The sequence below is a fragment of the Rattus norvegicus genome, chromosome 5 (assembly GCF_021556685.1).
Source record: "Rattus norvegicus strain SHRSP/BbbUtx chromosome 5, alternate assembly SHRSP_T2T, whole genome shotgun sequence".
NCBI lineage: Eukaryota > Metazoa > Chordata > Mammalia > Rodentia > Muridae > Rattus > Rattus norvegicus.
This window is the reverse complement of record NC_141538.1, coordinates 52,026,023-52,046,659: the sequence shown is the minus strand read 5'-3', so window position 1 is coordinate 52,046,659 and position 20,637 is coordinate 52,026,023. Positions and strand designations below refer to the sequence as shown.

The 20,637-nt window shown below is 44.8% G+C and overlaps 1 protein-coding gene across 7 annotated transcripts in view; it reads right to left on the bottom strand.

Annotated features, from left to right (window-relative positions):
• The window catches only part of Bach2 (BACH transcriptional regulator 2), a 349,677-nt gene that overhangs the window by 160,645 nt on the left and 168,395 nt on the right, over positions 1–20,637 (bottom strand). For all 7 annotated transcript variants that reach the window (XR_015619682.1, XR_015619681.1, XR_015619683.1 and 4 more), the window contains 1 exon segment: positions 182–330. The gene's annotated coding sequence lies outside the window, so the exon portion shown is untranslated.

The window sequence follows — 20,637 nt, the reverse complement described above, 5'->3', positions numbered from 1 at the left end:
CTTAAGAACCACCAAGCTAAGGAAGTACTCATGCTGGGATTCCAGCCCTTGCCTTCTTGCCTCATTCATATTTCTCACGATGCTTTCTTAAAAGAGAGTTAACTTCTGTGTGCTTGGATTATTGATCACCTCATATTTACCCTCGTTCGGTTAAAGAAAAGAAACCTTGGTAAAAACTCACATATAATTTCCCCAGGTCCTGTCCTGGCTTTGAGTCTTAGGATGCCGGGAACTGGGCAGAGGAAGAGATAAGAAGGCTGCAGCAATCCATTCAGACATGGACCCCAAAACTCGGCGAGGCAATCTTGTGGTAGATCAGTGAGTGTCCACCTAGACCAGAAGGAAAAGGCCATTAATAGAGTTGCACATGGTGATTCTCCTGTCTCTATTGGGCTTTGAGAAGAAGACAGTACTCCACAGTGGTTCTGGTGTTCCTCTTCAGCAAACTACATAAGCAGAGTAAGACGACCCTCGCTAGGTACCAGTATTTGGGCTCTTTTTTTAAAAATATTTATTTATTCATTACACGTAAGTACACTGCAGCTGTCTTCAGACGCACCAGAAGAGGACATCAGATCCCATTACAGATGGGTGTGAGCCACCATGTGGTTGCTGGGATTTGAACTCATGACCTCTGGAAGAGCAGTCGGTGCTCTTAACCACTGAGCCATCTCTCCAGTCCCAGTATCTGGGCTCTTATCAGGCAGAAGACCTCCTCTCCGGATGTTTCCTGCAGACAAGCTTCCCCTATCAGGTGCTTTTGAACCCACACACCTTGGAGGTGACTCTGATCCAATCATCCCGAATGTCTCCTGTTCCATCTCAGAAGATGTTCTTCAACAAATCCAAATGCCCCAGTTTAGAGGCCCAAGTGGATGTCCTAACTAGAAGGGATTCTAGATTAACTTGGACATTCTGACTGACTGCAGTGGCTTGAAAAGTGTTCATTTTCAAATCAGACAGCCTTCTTGTTGACTTCAACCCAACGTTATGTCCTCATATCAAGTTTTCATTCATAAAATTAGACATATTTACTGCCTCTTCTCTGATGATGAGCTAATGTTTGTTGTAGAACACATAAAAACAGGTAAGAGCATAGGAAGTAGTAGTGAACAGAGGTGACCTTGACCAATAAACAACTAAGGTTATTTTGTTGTTGAGGCTCATTGCCCCTTCGGCGTAACTTCTGGGGTTGGATATACCGCACAGGCACGCGTGCATGTACGCACACACACACACAGACACACAGACACACAGACATGCATGTACACCCACTCTACACCCTGAAAAGTATTGGACTTAAAACTGGATTGTGGACCAGTATCCTTTGATACTCAAATAGAGATTCTTTTATTTATTTATGAAATAAAATGTGAGTAACATGAGAAAAAGCATGTCCCAACATTGATACAAGTTATTAAAAACATACTTTTGAATCACTATGTAGTATATTTCATAAAAACACTAACCACTTCTCTCAAATGAGGACTTAGCAGTTGTTTTCCTTTAGAGTCACCTGAGTGTCAGGCTGCCTGAGTTTCTGACCATTTCTTGGGACCCTAGAAAGATAAATGACTAGGTTGGTGATGTGAACTTCAAGGATGTCCTCGCACATTGTTCTTTATGGATTTTTTTTTGAGATTTTATATATTTTTATGTGTACAAGTGCTTGCTTGAACGCATATCAAAGCACCATGTGCATGTGGGCTTCCTGTGTAGAGTACCTGTGTAAGCCAAAAGATGGTGTCACATCTCCTGAGACTGGAGTTACAGACAGTTGTGAGCCTCCAAGTAAGTGCTGGGAACTGAACCTGGGTCCTTTGCATGCATAACCAGTGTTCTTTTTTTCCCTAGAAAGTTATTTTTTTTAATTTTTGAGATTATAATTACAACATTTCTTCCTTCTTTTTCCTTCCTCCAAAGCCTTCTGCATACACCTCCAAAATTTCCTTCAAATTAAGATCTCTCTCTTTTTTAAAACTAAATGTTATCGCATGTGTACATGTGTATGCATATATATCCATCCCTAAACATAACCCATTCAGTCCATCTAATGGTACCTGTTTTCAGGGCTGTCTGTTGAAAACGGACTGATGTGCTCCTCCCTGGGAAGGACCATCTCCCCTGCTCCCAGTGATTCTGGAACGGAACAACTCTATTCTTATCTATAAACTCAACCCTTGAGTCAAGCACATACAACAACACAGCTAAGATATGAGGAATCAGGGTGTGAGCCCTTTTGATTTTATTTCGAGAGTGAACTAAATCCATCTCTTCCAGCAATCTTACATAAATGTCTGGGTTGTCCTACCACAATGATAAAAAAAAAAAAAGAAAAAAGAAAAAAAAAGAGGACTAAAAGAACAAAAATATCTCAAGAAGTGGATGATTCGTTCGCTGTGACTTTCTTTATAATTTGGGGGGCATTGTCCTGATAATTAGGAGCCTCGGTGGGTTTGCAATGGCTTATAAAGGTTTGCCCTTTGTCGCGATCAGGCCTATACTTAATCCTGTGAGTTTACCGAGCTGATAGGGTATACTAATGAAGAGGTGAGGAAATGATCCTCAAAGAGCAGACTCTGTTTCTCCTAATTGCCTGGGGGACAGAGAGGGAATTTAAAAAATTGCCGTGAGTAACGGGAACACTTAGCAGAAGCTCTTCGGATGCTGAAACTGTACAGCTAGCATTTGCAAAGCTAATTACAAATCTGGATTCTCTCATTTTAAAAATATACTTCAAAGCCGCCCATGCTGAACCAAGTCTGTGCTACTGGCAGATTATCAAAGTGTAAAAAAAATAGTACCACTTGAGCGAAGCAATAAGTTTCAATATCGCTAACTCCTGAACTGCAAAATGCCACAGGCCCAAAACTAGCAATGCCACATGGTTGTACATTTACAAGAGTTTATTGTTCCTGGGTCCGGAGAGACACAGTCCTTTATGTTGCGGTGGCTTCATCATGTGAGGAAGGTTCTCTGCCTCTGAGCCTCATTCCCCACACAGGTTCTTCTCAGGATTAAATGAGGTGGGAAATGTATATGTACGTGAATATAGGTGGGTTTTTTTTTGGGGGGGGGTTTCAAATTATAAGACTTACATTTAACATTAAAAAATCACCTTGCTTTTTACTAAAAGCAAGGTGTTAAGGTTAATAATCCTCATTTTACAGTGAAGAAAAGAGACTGAAAGAGGTAGCCGATAAATGAGTGAGTAAATAAATACCAGATTTAGTGTTGGATTCCTCGGTTGGCCACAAACTAGCTGAGTGAATCTCTGGGTCATGAGATGAAGTCTGAGGTCTTGTTGAGGCTGACAGTTCTGTCATTTGGGATGTGGCCCTGACAGCGGTATGGTATGTGAGCCTACAGAATGATCCTTAGAAAGTGGCCCCTCCTCAGAGTCAAGGCATCATGACACCAAGAGCACCAGCCACCAACCTGAGGCCCTCAGTGTTGGGGCAACAGTCCTGAGGGCCCTGTCACCCTCCAGGATGGGACAGACACGAGCTTCCTTACTTTACTTCAACTGGAGAAGGGCTGGGAACCTTAGGGAAACAGCCAGTGCCCCTAAAGCCTCAGGAGACAGTGGAGAGCTCAGAGCGCCGAGTCTTTGCCAATTCTGGCCCTTTATTACTTCAACAACTGGTATAGCCAAACAAATTTATATTGCCAAATGGTAGCAATCTGATCCCTATCTGACTACTAGTCTCAAGCAGGCATCTAAATAGGCTTTTTGTGTTAACTATATATATGCTATGGTCACAAGGGATGTTCTTAAAAGTCCCAGGGCCACTACTTTAGGTCTCTATGATAACGGAGACCTTAGTATTTGCACACACAGCACACCCAGCCCAGCACAGCCAGCACAGCACAGCACAGCCCAGCCCAGCACAGCCAGCACAGCCAGCAGCCTCAATGTGGTAACCCAGCACCTGGAGTCTACCTAAGTATGAGCAATTGCTTTGAAATTAAGTTAAATTTAAATAGTTAAACATGGATAGTGGACAATGCAACTATAGCACACCGCTTTTTTTGGAGGTCTTCCAGTGGTCCCACAGGACAGCACATAACACCTCCACTCAGTCAGTCAGCTCTCGGAACTGTCCTGGCCTCTCAGAAACAACAGTGTATAAGAGAACCCCAGACGCTTTCTGCTTCAACTGCATTTCCTAACTAGGTCGATTTCTGAAGACTCCACACACAAAGTGGCTCACAGGACGGTTCTGAGGAAAAGGTGGGCGATGGCTGTGGAATAGCTGTACCAATCCTGACAACACTGCTTCTTCACTTCTTCATATTTACTGTTAAGAGAAGCTGGGGTGTGTGTGTGCGCGCGCAGAAATAGACACGTGAGTGGTTTCTCTTCATTCATTTCCAAATAAAGTAGCATTCTGCAAATGTGGGAAATTATCTGTCTGCAATTCCCTCTGGTGTAATCTTAAAATTACTCAAAAGAAAGAGTCGGCAGGACCTGCGTTTTTAAGGTAGGAAAAGTAAATGGCATTTAATTGCGTACACAGTCATAAAAATGTTCAAGAGGGTCTCCAGCTGTAAATAGTGGGTGAGGGAACGTTTGTACCAATTAGCTATGAAACGATTTGGCGTTCTGGAAAGTTGTACAGGCAAGGCTGATTGTGTTCTTCATCCCCGGCAGCTTAACTTTCAGCTGAGGTGGTCTTAGTGGGCTTAATAGGATGTGATGAGCTCCTTTCCCCAGGAGACAGCAGGTGACGCATTTTCACCCCCACACAGAGCTCATCTGAGCAGAATCGCTTCTTCCAAACAGAAAGGTAGCTCAGGGCTTGCCTCACGTCCAGCATTGTTCTTCTCCAGCATTGTTCTTCTGGTGTCTTCCTGAGGTGAATTTCCTCCCCTAATTGCTTCTTCCCACCTTCCCAGGATGCAGGATAGCACAAAGAACAGAAAATAAAGTATTCAAAACACCGTCCACGTCCGCGCTGAGCCTGAATGCACCGTGGCTAACAACCACGCACGGTGGCACCATGGCGTTGGGCTTGAGAGTTTCCGAGCTCATTCTCTCTCCTTTATCAACGTTAACTCATGAAGGGGAAGGCACATTGCGTAAAGCAGCGGGCATCGTCTCAGCAGAGATGCTACACCATGAGTTTTCTAGTTTCTCTCCAAAACCAGCTTACTGGTTTATAGGGCTAATACTGAGAGTCATCCTCATTTACACAGGGGCACTTCCCATTTCTGGATTAAGTGCCTAGAGAACGGACAGTGGTCAGAAAGCAAAACAAAGTTCAAAGCTTAATTCCAAAAATCAAAATTACATGTAGAGACTATTTTCTACTAAGCAAGGTCAACTTCAGATGTTCTGCAGGTCACAGATGACAAAATCTTCTGCCAAAATATTAGTTACAGGTTCAATGACAAGCATGCTTGGAGTGGTTCTAAAGTCCTTACTCATACCAAGAAGGACTAAATGGAACCACCATTTTGCCAGAAAAGCTTTAAAAAAATAATGGGTTAACCTGACATTAAATTTTGGAATCTATAAATATGAATTCAAAAATTATCTTTCAAACAGAATTTAGACATCCACTTATGAGAAGATGTTTGGATTGTAGATCTTGGGGACTTTGTGTCTTCTACTGCCCTTGGGAACGCAACGCAAGGAAATGTACCTCTGATGTCACAGGGCAAACAGGGGGAAGAGAAAAAAGCACTTCAGCAGGATGGAGAAAGTAAAATAAGATTAACATACAGAGAGAGACAGAGAGACAGAGACAGAGAGACAGAGACAGAGAGGCAGAGACAGAGAGAGACAGAGAGACAGAGAGAGAGACAGAGAGAGACAGAGACAGAGAGAGAGACAGAGAGACAGAGACAGAGACAGACAGAGACAGACAGACAGACAGGCAGGCAGGCAGACAGACAGACAAAGGCACAACACAGATAACCACAGGCACACACACAGGTGCACATGCAGAGGCACATAGTCCTAGGGAGATGTCACACGTTTCAGGTGCTGGGACCTAGTTCTGTATGTGCAACCATTGGTCCAGTTCTTGCTGAGCCTGAATTCACACTGGCTAACAACCAAGGACTGTGTTTATGTTCCCAGGTACAGCAAAATTCAGATTTATCCATCCTAGCATAAAAGAGGTTGCAACTTGAACTACTTGCCGCTAAGTGATTTGGAAAAGAGGGTTATGAGAAAGAAGAAATAATCAAAAAAGGAATGTGTGAAAACTAGCTACCCCAAACTAATTTCTAGGCTTCCATGGACTCTGTAACAAACAGACACCAAGGGCTAGAGAGATGCAGCCCTTAAGAGCACTGACTGCTCTTCCAGATGTCCTGAGTTCAAATCCCAGCAACCACATGGTGGCTCACAACCATCTGTAATGGGATCGGATGCCCTCTTCTGGTGTATCTGGAGGTGGCTACACTGTACTTATTTATAATAAATAACGAATAAATAAACAAAACAAACAAACTAACAGACACCAGTTTGTGGGGGGCAGCATTTGCATTACCACTGTGGTTTCCCTTTACTGAAAACTTCTATGAGGGGCTAGCTAGGGACCTTACAGTGTTATTAGCCCATTCGGAGGAAAAAAGAAGCTTGGCTTAGACACTCAAAGTACCTTACCTAAGGTCACCCCGCCAGACAAAGTGACTACCCAGGCTCACCCAAGGAAACAGCCACCCCTTTCCTATACAACACCATCTTCACTATCCCTTGGAGAGAGTACGATCCTCTCCTCAAAGGAAGGATGTTCACTTTTCCTGTGCACTCGCTAAAACAGCAGAACAAGGCGGCAAAGTGGCAGGTGCTGTGGCAGTTTACACAGACTGATTGCTTAGCTCGTTAGGGCGCATGCGTTGCGAAGCACATCACAACTTATAGGTGTGTTCCCCCACCCCCCTTCCCCTTCTGTTGTAGTTTCTCTTGAAAACGCAGTATCGTCATCTTGTCAGAGTTCCCTCTAGGAGTAACTGAGCATATGGTCCATGGTTGCTGGATAACACAGGGAAAACCCACAAAGCAGCCACCTCCTGAGATCTGGTCTCTGAGGAGGATCATCAGCCCACTCAGAAAACATCCACAGGGTCCGTTCTCAAACGGCATTGGGGTATTAGTGCCCATAGGGCTTCGAGGATAATATATCCCATAGCCAGAGAGCTCAAGTTCACTGTGGGCTGTGAGTAGGCATACCTCTTAGGGGCCTCTGTCAACTTTGTGGTGATGTTGTAGAGATCTTTCTGCCTCCTTCTAAGGTTGCCCGTCTTCTAAGATCCCTGCTATCTTTCTCTTAGAAGCCGACAAACCCTCAAAGTTCCAATCTTTTCTTCAGAGCCTCACAGCCTCTTAGCCTCGCCTGCAGACCGACTTGCTTCGGGCCATCCAGGTCACACAGGTGTGGGTGCTCTCCCGCACTCAGAGGTCAGTGTGTTTCTGAGCTGAGCCTCTGCGGAGCTTCTGGGATCCACACAAGGGTGGCAGCTGAAGTGAGGGGAGGTTGCAAGAAGCCTTACCAAGAGCCTTAAAGACAAGTGAGGCGGGGTGCAGCTAAGGGAGGTATGCCAACAGAAGACGCTACCATGAATCAATCCAACTGCTCTAGCAGAAACCCCATGAGTCATCTTCGCTCCTCTCTAATGACTAGGCCCTCAGTATAAGCTGACCATTCTACCATCACATTACGTCTCACGCCAATCTACTCCTCCTTGCTTCTAATTTATCCACCGTGATTTCACACCTAGCTCGTTATTCCTATTGACACAGAAACTGGCCCGCCTTTTCCTATTCTTCCTGGCTTGTAGGGTCCTCAGGATCTCTCTGGGCTTGACTGGTCACGGACAAGATTCTGAATGCACAGTTCTCGAGCACAAGCATGTGAATTATCCTATCTGCGTTTAGTTATAATAAAGTATCTCTAGTTTATAATTTATCATTTTCACCATTTTAGACCAACAGCTTAGTGGTCAGAAGTACATTTCTTTTTGGTTGAACAACCATCGCCACTGATGTAGTGAAAGGGAATTAATGTTTTGTAATGATCGAGATAAAAAATAAGACTTAAAGCAAGAGCCTGACAGGAAAGGCACTTTGAGGGCTGTGTTTCACTTTGTATACAATCTTTCCTGTAGATCCGGGTCTCCATGACACACCCTTCACTGTTTTTCCATATTTGACAGCAGAGCTGTAGGAACTCTGGTCTCCATGAGGAAAAGGACCTTTGGATACTTTTCTAGGTTATATACTGGTTATAATCACATACACACACAGAGGCATAGAAGAGCCCGGGATATCCCAGCCTTCCAGATCTCCACTATCAAAGGATGACTGAAGGGGCATTTCTTGGGAAGACGACTTGTTTTCCCAACATGCCGCATCTAGACTGAACTGGTTTGTTACTCGCTTGTTTCAAAGCAGCGCTTCCAAGTGTCGACAAAGGCCATAAAGAACGCCCTTAGCCATTCAGCATTTAGTTCAACTCCACAATATATTTTTCTTCCTTTCCTGGTTTAATGACCTCAAACATACCAACATCCTGCCTTTCCTAATCCCCTAACAAGTCCCATCAAATGCCAGGGCAGAATCAAACTGCCCCGCAGGCAGTGAGATCATACACTAAGAATTCATTTCTAGTCCAAAACTTGGGAGTGCCAGACCACTTAGTGCAATGTATCACACAGCCAGAAAATTAGCCTGGCACTCTAAATAATGTTTTAACATTTCTCCTATCAAAGGGCCTTTCACAACCTGATAACTCCTTCCTCTGAAAAAGTTAACACACACAAAACCGCTCCATGTGGTAATCAAGGGTTCAAGGACCTTTTCAAGTCTATTAGGGTTCCTCTATGCATCTGTGAACTCCAGATCAAAATCTCCTGTAAAAGAACAAGAGTTCATGCTGTTCCCAGGCCCCGGCACTGGACCCAAGGCCCTGGGCATCTCAGGGTGATTTCCTCTGGTGCCGTTTACCTCAGCACTGGTTTGGCTTTAGGGACATCGCCACCTGGCTTCTGGTCAAGCATATTGTTAACATGGCTGCAGCAGGTTAGCTGACAGTGTTGGGAACACCCACTCCTCTGGTCAGTCTCTGTTTGTTGGTCTGACTGATGTTCTGTAGGCTCTGCTGTAGGCGCTACAGTCATCTCAGACCCCACTCAACTCCTGTCAACTACTTGTACCCCGACAAACTTAACCCACATTAAAAAATAACACAAAACAATAGTAACAACCTCAGCCTCACCCTTTGAACTCAAGTTTTATGCTTTCTGCTCTAAAAGAAAAATAATGTAGTCTTTCGTATGTTGCTTCTTGGGAGTAAGCCATCTGCTCACTCTGACCACCAAGTGTGGCTATTTCTATTAAGTCCATGCCAGGGTTTCTGCTCGAGAAGCGAGGTGGTGAAGCAGATAGAGAACTGGTCAACTGGGAGACCAGCTAGCCAACTGGCTGGCTGACACAATGACAGTGAAGTTTCTGGGAAAACTTGCAGGACATAGGTATACCTTCTGGGATTAGAGGGCAGCCAATCAATGGTGGTACCCATGTCTTTCTAATTCTCCACAGAGGAGTGTCAGTGCCTTTTAGAAACAAGGCTTACTTTGTAAGCCAAGCCTAGTTATGGTCAGTTTTCAGTGTTGTTTAACAGGTGTATTGAGACACAGTTCATAAACTGTGAAATTCACAACTCTGACATATGTGATCCAGTGGTTTTTAGCATATCCAGAGTTTGCAACCCCCACTACTATTTAATATCAGATACCTAATATTACACCCAAAAGAAACTCTATAACCATAAGTTATCTTTTTCGTATTCTTGTCCCAGCCTTTGGTAAACAGTATGCTAGTTTCTGTCCCTACATACTTACCTATCCTATTTCTTAAAAATGGAACCATATGCTATGTAGCATTTTTGTGCTTGGCTTACTTTTACTTATCATGGTGATTTCAAAGTTCAGTTAGGATGCGGCATGCAACATCCTTCATTACCTTTAATAACTAAACGATAATCTGCGGAGTGCCAGTGTGACGGTCTATCAAATTTTCATTTAACCAGAAATGTCCCCCCATAGCCTTAGGCTTCTGAATGCTTGATCTCAGTTGCTGGTGCTATTTACAGAGGCTTAGGAAGGATAGCCTTGTGAGAGGGGCATGCAACTGGCGGCGAGCTATTTCTAGTTTACTCAGCTTTGTGCTTGTTGGTCAAGATGTGAGCCTTCAGCTTCCTGCTCCAGCTGCTTGCCTACTGCTTGCTCCCAGGCCTCCCTCATCATGATAGACTCTTACGCCTCCAGAAATGTAAGTCCAAGTAAACTTTTTTTTTATAAATTGTCTTGGTCATGGTGTCTTATCAAAGAATCAGAAAAGTACCGATAATAGTGTGTTATAGTTGACTAGATCATCCCCCAAGGCTCACCGGCTAAAGGGTTGGCCTCCACTGCAGCAGTGTTCAGAGGTAATTGGATCATGAAGGTTCTAACCTCCTCAGAGGATGGACCCATGGGTGGGTTCATAGGTGGGGATCACTGTGAGTTGCTGGAAGCTGTAGGAGGTGGGACACAGAGGAAACAGATCACCAGAGCCTTACATGGCCCCTTCCTCTCCTCCTTCCACATCTTTACACCGCAGCATTCTGTCTAAACACAGGCCCAGAAACAAGTGACCATGGGCTGAAACTTCTGACACTGTGGGCCAAAATTAATCCCTCTCCTTTTACATTGTTTTTCTAAGGATTTGGCACAGTGACTAAAAGCTAACGGAATGCACATGATGCACCATTTACATACTTAACAATCAATGGGTGTTGTGCTGTTTCTCTGTTTTGCCTACGTGAATATTCTCAATCCATGAACATTTGTGCTGTCTCTACTTTCTGCCTATGTGAATAACGTTGCTGTGAGCATTTATTCATATTTGGACATGTGTTTCAAGTTCTCTCGGCTGTACGTCTGGGAGTACAATGAGGGCAATGGTGACTTTGGTATGCTAACTTGTTAAGCCACAATATAGGGTGAATGTATCTTGAGAGTGGTGAGAACATATTCTTGGGAGGAGCTTAACATTTACTAACATAGTCTCTAAAGCGTAGCACTAGAATACAAATGGAATTCGTTCAATCAACTGAAGGCCTTAAAGGGAAGAAAGCTCACCTTTCTGAGGAAGAGGGACTGCAGACCGTCTTTAGATTCAGACTCTTTAGATTCTAAACAGAGTTTAGACTTGCTAGCTTCCATATCGTCTTAATTTTCTAGCTACTTTTCCTGTGGCTGTGATAATATCTTCCTACAAAAGCAACATAAGGCTCGAAGGTTCACAGTTCAAGGATCCAGTATGTCAAGGTAGGCGAGTCCTATCTGGAGCAGCTGACCATACTGCATCTGCAGCCAGGAAACAGAATGGTGACTGTTGCTGTGCAGACTGCCGCTCCCCTTTTATGCAGTCCAGGACACCAAGCTCAGGGAATGGGTCAGCCCATACTTGGGCTGAGTCTTCCCACCTCAATTAACCTACCAAGATAATTCTTCCCATGCCTGACCAGACGCTAACCTAATCTATACAATCCCCACAGGTATCCCCATAGGCTTGTCTCACAAATGATCCTAGATCCTGTCCAGGTGTTAATATTGCCCTCTACAATAATCATGTGAGCCGGTTCCTCAAAGCACGTTTACTCTCTAGTCTTTCTAATGCACGCACGCACGCACACAAGCACTCCACCTATTTCTCTGGAGAACCTTGATTAGTGTACTGTATGCTGATTCTGTAACATTCTGAGCAACTTCAAAACTGTTTTCCATGACAGTACTCTTTTACAACCCCTCAGTAGGGTCTCCACACCCTCCCAGGCACTGTGGTAGTCTGTTGGGCTACTCATCTCTCTGAGGGTAAAGCGGCATCTCGTCCTGATTGTAACCATATTCTCCTAATGATTGGTGATGCCAAGCGTCTTTTCATGTACATATTGGCATTTCTATGTATTTTCTGGAGAAATATTTTAATTCTTTGCTTGTCATTGAGTTATTTGGTTTAAGAACGTTGCGCTATAAAAATTATTTATATACCCTAGACACTAAACCTTTGTTAGATATGCAACTTGCACATATTTTATCTCATTCATTGGGTTTGTCTTTTTTAAACTTTCTTAATAGCCTTCTTTAAAAAGCACAGAAGTTTTTAATTTTTACATAGTCCCCTTACCTGGGTTTTTTTCTTCTTTGTTTCTTACACTTTGGAGACGGTATTTCATGCCCAGACTGACCCAGAACTTGCTATGTACCTGGCCTTTCTCTACCTATATACCCTGCCTAGATATTCTGTTGTCTTCTAGAAGTTCTGGAGTTTCTATATTTGGCTGTACTGAGTTAATCATTGAATGTGGTATAAGGGAGAGTACTATGCTGTCTGTTGAAGTGGCTCTGAAGTGTGTCCTAAAATAAGGAAGTGTGAGTCCTCCAACTTTGTTCTTTAAGATTGATTTATTCTGGGCCCCTCGCATCTCCATATGAATTCTAAAGCCAGACGGGCAATTCCTGCAAAAATAGCCTACTGGAATTGTGATGGCGATTGCTTTGAATATGTACAGCTTGCGCAGTACGATTATCTTAGCGTGTCCTCTGATTTATGGATATTGGATGTCTTTTCCATTTCTTTTAAGTTTTCATAATTTCCGTACTGTTCTATTGTTTTTGGAGTTCGAATGTTGGATTCCTTCCTTTATATCTTCTGTTTATTTTTGGGTCTCACTATATTTCTTAGGTCTGAACCTCCCTAATGTGGATTCGAACTTGAGGTCTACCTGCCTCTGCCTCCCAAGTGCTGAGATTAAGCATACACGTCTTTACTTCTTAAATTTTTTCCCAAGTATTTTGTTATTTTATGCTATTGCAAATGGATTTCCCCTCAATTCAATTTTAGCATCTCACTGCTAGTATATAGAAATGAAATTAATTTTTGCACGTTAACTTTTTCAATTATTCCATGCTCGAATGAGCTCTGGGCATCTGTCTGTAGGTAAGGGCAGGTATGCATGTGGAGACCTAAGGTCAACTTCTGGGAGTTGGTTCTCTCCTTCCAACCATGGGTTCCAGAGATGGCTTGGGTAGCAGACATAGTCAACTTCTGAGCCCTCCTCCAGTTTATATTGTCTTTCAACCCTATGAGCCGGCCAATCTTGGTTATCAATTCAAATAGTTCTTTTTTTTTTGCATGTACAATTTTGAGGGTGACTTAGAGTCTTAGGTAACTTTTAATATTCTAAAGCACAGGAAAAGTTTATCACAATAATCCAGCTGCATCATACATACCCAGAGCTCACATTGCTAATCCCTCCCCTCAGAGTGTGCTGCCCCTGCTCTGGGTATAGAGCAGGCAACATTCCTCTCTACTGACAACCTACACAAAGACTAGAGGGGTATGTCCCTGTACTCTCAAGTCCACAGCGAAACACAAACTTCTTTGCCACAGAATGATTGTTACAAAGAGAGCTGAGCTCACAGCCCCCTTGTCTATTTACATGGGCATAAAGAGGTGAGGGTACCTGGCCTTACCATTCTCAAAACAAAAGAATTTCAGTTTCCTTCCAAGAGAAACTGTTACTCTTAGCTGATCTCTGCTGAGCCACTCTCCTCCCCAACAACCTGGGGCTCTGTCCCAAGGTGCCTTATTTTGAAGGGCAATCGCGGTTATTTTCATAAAAACTGCTATGCTTGATACAAACGACAACTATTTCATATCAGACAAACTTTGCTTCAGCCAGCCATCCCTCAGAGCTGCTCTACACTTTTGATCTGTGAGTCACTGACTTGAGAACGCAGCCACCCAGAGTACCCAGGCATACGAAAGGATCAAAATACCACACTTTGATTGATTCTGAGAGTTATTTTCCACCACAGGCAGCCTGAGAGCTTCACTCTGTCTCTGACTAATTGGGGATGGGTAGGAGCAGATGAAGCCACACTGCGGCACTTGGGAGACCATCTCTCCCCTGAGACACAAGATCCCAGGACTGTAGAGCCCTGCGCACGATCCAAGCCGAGACTCGTCCAGCGGGCGCTCATCTGAGTATAATCTGGGTATCAGAGTCATCTTTTTGAAGGGATCCTAGAATTTCGGTTTGACGAAAATCGAAAAAACGTTTTAGAAAGAAAATCGGATTTGCGTGTAAATGAAGAATATTCCTGAAAAGAAAGTCTGTTACGAAACTGAAATCTGGAGACCGCGGTGGTGCTAGTTTGAGTCATCAGTTCCCTTTACACCCTAATAATCGTCGGCTCTTTGATCACAGTGACTGCTCAGGGTGATGCTTCTCTTGTTTGCTTTTTTTTTTTTTTTCAGTACTTCATTGTGTAAACAGGTTGTCTCACGACCGTCTTGCAAACATGTTTACATTTGGGGATCAGAGGGAACATCTGCTAGAAACAGATTTCATGCTTTTCTGTCAACTTGGGGGAAATCTGAATCGCATTTCTTGGTAACATTATTTTAAAAGCTCTTGGAGGGTTAAACGGCACAGCATTCGACGGCAAAGTGTGACCGCCTTTCACGTGCGTACCTACTACATCTCGGTCCCGAAAACATCCAGATGAAGTAACTGTTAACCAAAGCGGGCACTGATTGCTTTCCGTTTTTCTGAACAGCGGTAGGCTGATGGGCTAAGTGACCTGGTCAACAGGAAGGCAGTCAAGAGGGGATTACATACGGGCCCTTCATCAGCACCTGCGAGAGTCTCGGGTCTCAAAGGTCCTCTGATGTTATTTTCTTAAAAAAAAGTTACATTTCTGCATACTGATCTGAGATTGCTTATGCTGGGGGAGTCAGAGGGGAAGCTGGGTGACAGTCACAGAGGCCCTCAGGTTCCTTGTCCAGACCCTGCAGCAGAGATGTGGGCTAGATGTCCTGTGCAGCAGGGAATGGGGCAAAGTCTGAAGGAGAGGAGGACAACAGGAGGGCCCTGGGCAAAAACTTACAAACACATCAACGCCATCTGTATCCGAGACATCTATGGCACGGGTGCCTATCTGAGGGCGTGGTGGCCTTGCAGGATGGGTTAACTCATTCTGGTCTTACAAGTCAAGGCAAAAGTGATGTAAGTGTTGTCCTGAAGGAAGAGGAACTTCAAATAAACGTCTTCTTCAGGCAGAGGCCCTTCCACCCAGGCAAGAGGAGCTCACTCTAGTTCAGCAAGACCAGAAAGCCCCTTCACTCTCTCCCTTCATGAATTTTGACTCCTCTCTACTTCCAGTGTCCCAGAATTTTCTCCCAAGGGGTCCCAAGAAAGACTCAAAGGTCTGTGAATGCCTTTCCTCCGAGTCCTTCCCCTTTCACAGGTATATCAACCTGAAGGGCAAGCAGAGAGCCAGGGCAGCCGCCACGAGCGGTACACTGGGTGTGTGGCCTGGAAGTCCTCCAGCCCACAGGACAGCAGAGCGTGGGGATGGCAGGGAAAGGAGGAGAGAAAGAGATGCTGTGTATTGGTTCCCACGCTACCATGTCTCTAGTCAGAACTCTAAATGCCTGAGAAGTATAAATTCGACCCTCTCTTTTGGCCTCTGAAAACTCTCACACCAAGGCAGAAGGACCACAAACACAGCTCAGATAACCAGTGTGTGAGATCTATTTGTAATATTTTAATATTTAAATCACACGACACAGGGGCCAATCAATTGTGCTTGTGCCTGAGGCCTTATGAAGCAGACGTATACAAGGCCGTGTACACAAGGGCTGGGTAGGGGCAGACTCAGATGTACACCAGGAAACAGGCTGTGGACCCTGACCCTCTGAAGCAGAAAGGAGTTTACCCAGCAAGGCTTCCCTCATGGGGAATGCTATGCTGAACAGGGTTTCGTTAAACCTTTGCCTGTTTGGTTGTACTGGCAGCCAAATGTATCAGGGTCTTGTATGGACCACACAAGCCAACTTTCATCTTAAAACCACTGGGGTCTTCAGCTTTGTGGTGTCTCCCTTACATACCCACTAACTTGTCCAGCAGCAGCTCCTCGAACAATCTGATAGGACCAGTGGGAACCGAACCAAGAACTGCTAGCTATGGCTGGTGAACACACAGTGAAGCGGGCACGGAGACAGAACACCAAGTGAGTGACCCATCTTAAAAACCCACGCCCACTCTGTGGAGTTTCCCAGAATGATCTCAAACATCTGCTGCTTCCTGCTTTGCCATTCTTTCATCTGTGTATGGGGGTGGCCATTCTACAGCTTCCCCTGAACGAGGAGAGAAGACAAGGAAAGGGTAATTTTCCTATCGCTAGTCATCCAACCCCACATTTAGACCTTACCTCCTAAATTTGGGATCCAAAGCTTTGAAGTAATCAGGCCCTGCCTACCTCAGGTTGCCCCCCCTGGATCACAGCAACAGTTCCTCTGAGGGTTAACAGCCCCTGCAATGGTCTCTATGCTTTCTGTCCCTCTCACTGTTCCCTACAGGAAGAACAGATTTCATAAGGGAGAAGAAGACAGAAGCAGGGGCTTGTGGCCTCCACCTATGTTCAATGAATTTCCCTTTTCTTTTTTGAGACAAAAGTAGGGCACGAGGATGGCTCTAGTTCGAAGTTGAAGTCCGTAAATTTATCCCCAAGCACCAAAAGTTACAGGGCATGGAGATCCTGGGGCAGAGCACAAGCCTTCATCCTTACCCTTCAATCAAGTCAGCAGCCAATGACAAAGAAGCTACACTTCCAAGAATAAATCCCACCCAAAGGAGAGCATCTGGGGAGCTGCCTGGGACCATCTCTATGACGGACTGAACAGCAAACGGTTGGCTCTGATCGAACATTCCCAATGAGTGGAATGGTAATACCTCCCAGACGGCCATGTTCGTCTTGGAAGACTTTACATACAACGTCTTGCATACATCATGATAAGAGTTTTCTCAGAGGCAAATCTGTCTCATGTTAGCCTAAAAACATCGGTCTGTCCTCCAGGGAAGATACAACAACAATGCCTACATACTCCACACTCAGAAGTGACCAAGTATGTCGGCATGTCTTCTTTCTAAGTCTCCGGTGGGAGCTCCTTCAAATGCCACTCGCAACACATGGATGGGGCCCTCTCGTTATCACTTCCCCAGGGCTACTGTCTTTGGAGGAGTCTAAGCTTTAAAATAAGAACAAACCATCAGAATTTAGTATTTCGTTCTAAGCAACGTATACGCCCAGACGCAATCTTAAACACAAAGCAATGCTAACACCCAGGAGCAGACATCACGCTGCCTCACAGTACCACAGCCTTTGTCTTTAAACGCCATCCCGGAGCTCCTCAGCGTTTTTTGGGTGGCTCCATCCTAACACTAACGTAGACTGTGTTGGTGGATGTGATCCTCCACAGCCCTTTTACTTGGGGCCATTTCATTCCATTCCCCACATTTGATCTGCACCTTTCATTTTGGAAGGGTTGTTTAGCAGGAGGTCTTGACACATTTCTGTTACATGCTTAGGTCTGAGCCCTTGGTTTTTTTTTTTTGTTGTTGTTGTTGTTTTTTTTTTTCTTCCTTCCTTTCTCTGTGTATCCACTCACTGGCAAAGGAGCACATGAAAGAGAATTTTACTCAAAGGATTTTTCTTCCTACAATGAAGGCACACCAGGCTTACAAAGCAGTCGGGGTAAAGATGAATTCAGGAAACAATACCCCTTAGGAAGAAGACGGCTCTGTGCCGGGTGGAATCCGCTCAGCACTTTTCTGAGCGGAAATTCTGGATAAATATTTACAGTTTTTATTTCTCTTTCTTACTGAGAACTCCCTAAAACAGAAGGATGTTTAATGAGCGACGAGATTTTGGATCTCTGCCCTACGCAGTGTCCTGTCCAACAGGGCTCGAGGACTCCCACAAGTCCTGCTCATAGTGAAACCAGACACAGTTCACTTCCTTTTTTCTTAAACCACCCCCTCACCTGGGACATGTCGTGAGATGACACAGTTAGTCATGTGTCACTAACCTGAGATACAGAAGGTGTCTTAGTTAGAGTTACTATTGCTGCGGTGAAACACCATGACCAGGAGCAACTTGGGGAGGGAAGGGTTTATTGGGCTTACACTTCCACGTCACCAATGAAGGAAGTCAGGACAGGAACTCAAGCAGGGACTGGGCCTGGGGGGGCAGGAGCTGATGCAGAGGCCATGGAGGGCTGCTGCTTACTTGCTTGCTCCACATGACTTGCTCAGCTTGCTTTCTTATAAAACCTTGGACCACCAGCCCAGAGGTGGCACCACTCACAATGGGCTGGGCTCTCCCCCATCGATCATTAAGAAAATGCCCTACAGGCTTTGTCTGCTTATAGGACAACATTATAGAAATGTTTTCTCAATAGAGGTTCCCTCCTCTTCGATGACTCGAACGTGTGTCAAGCTGACATAAACTTAGCCGGCACCGAAGGGAATAGTTGGCACTGATTATCACTGAATATAATATTCCAGACAAGCAGTACTTTCTGCAAATGATAGATAGCCCATATAAGCTGCTAGTTCCGAGAGCCACCTGTGAAAAATTTAGATGCTCAAACTCCAGGGCAACTTCCTCTCTTGACAGACATAGAAGGGAGGTTGGGAAGAGCAGAGACTTTTGCTGAAAGGAGACAATCAAGGCCCTTTCCGTATAACTTTTTCTATTCAGGCATTTGGGAAACAGCCTGACAGGATCAGACAGAGAAGGCCAAGGCACCAACTGGCTATCAGCTGACACTCTTGCACTGCCCAGAGGAAGGGGGTTGAGTGACTGCAGCCCAGGCATCATCTACCATCTCATCGGACCCAAGCAAGTAAGAGTAAAACAACGAACAGATCAAGAGTTTAGCTTCTGGCTTGGTCTCCTGAAAGTCAGACTAAAATAATCCCTACATACAACATCAAAGGGTGTGTGTCAGGGGGTGTGGGGTCAGGGAGGAGCTCTGGTCATCAGCTCCTGCCCTCATGATTGTACGAAGCCATTTGTGAGAGGAATGGACTTAGGAGTTATCTCGGCACAGCCGGTTGGTTGAATTCTTCACATTCACCCCTGACAAGTGACATCATGTATCATCATGAAGATGTTGCCCGGTGACCTCAAACCCGAACTCTGAGCTAAAACAAATCTCTCTGTCTGAAAACTATGTCGTTAACAACAGAAGATGAGTTAAGAGCCTTTTGGGCTCCTCGGGTTGTTGCTGGCTCTCTTTCATTGAGGGTATTGAAATGATCTGTCCCGTTCTTGGGCCTCTTTGATGTTCCCTCCTCTTATATTTCTCTAGAATTAATCACTGTTCTCAAAGTCCTACATCTTATCCCTTCTCCCTCATTCAAGCAATTTCTTCCCAAGTTTACCTACCTTTACTGTCTCCCAGCATAGCTCTCTCTCTCTCTCTCTCTCTCTCTCTCTCTCTCTCTCTCTCTCTCTGTCCATCAGCACATAAGTCTGTCTGACATCTTTCGACTTAAAACCCCTCTTAGCTTCCTCCAGATGCTCACCGCTCCGCCATTCCTCTGATGGAAAATCCACCAAGGACTTGTATACATTTGCTGCCGTTTCCCTCCTTAACCTGTTCAAGCAGGCTTCTCATCATCTGCTTTATGTCAACTTCTCCAAGGAGCTCTGTCTTGCCAAGTCCACACTCCAGTGTCCTTTGACACAGTTTCACAGCATCCTTTGGCTTCAGCTTCCTGCTCCTCGGTGGGGCCACCCTGCCCTGGCTTCTTACCTGCCACACTGTGCCCCTCTCCAAAGTCTCCTAGTTGGCTGTTTCTCCGCTGCCTTCTTGTGTCTTAGATTCCAGCCTTGGGTTTTCCCCACCCAAACTTAGCTCCAGGCTTCTGGCTTTTGTCCCCTGGATACTAAGGACTTCCACATTCACTAGATCTCATTTGACCTCTTCCCTCTTATCCTAAACAGTTCTTAGGTCTGTGAGCTCTATCTTGACTTGTTTAACTTGAGTAATAATTGGATTAGAAAAATATTATTTCTGTCCCTCAGGTTCCAAGGCTCAGGTCACATGGCTTCTTTCTGCCTGAATTCTCACAGCTTGTGATGCCTTCCGCCTAGAGCAACCCCTGATGAGACGACCCTGAAAAGCTTAGAATGGCACCATTTACCGTATGCCTGCCCAACCAAATCCTGCAGGCATAACTTCTAAGAATTTCTTTTAAACAGAAGTATCACCTTTGAAACAGTTGTCAGAGAGCCAGGATTAGAAGCCCTGTCTAGAAGTCTTCAAAGTTACTAGCACATCTTCAAGAAAGACCTTAGTGGGGTGTTTTTCCCCAGAGGATTAGTCCAGCATTCATCTCAGGGTTCCCTTTAGCTAGGCATCTTTGGTTAGAGATAAGTATGTATGTAGGACCTCCTGAAAAGAATTAGTTATGTTCACAGTGAGATGGTTCTCCCTACACACTCCCCTGCAGAACACGGGGGAAGCTTTGGCATCTGCTGGTGCCAGGACAACTATCACTGTCCACGGGCAAGTGCACGGGTGCAGCCCTAACTAATGGCAAAGGTATTAGAAGGCTCCCCCAAATATCCCCTTCTTGCTCCTGGATGTCCACACTCCCTTAAAGGAGAGAGACATTGGTTCCACATTTTAATGAAAGTTTAAAACACAGGGCTGGAGACAAATTAGGTCACTGACCCACAGCCGGTGGCGATACAAGAATAGTTACTAGGACCAGATAT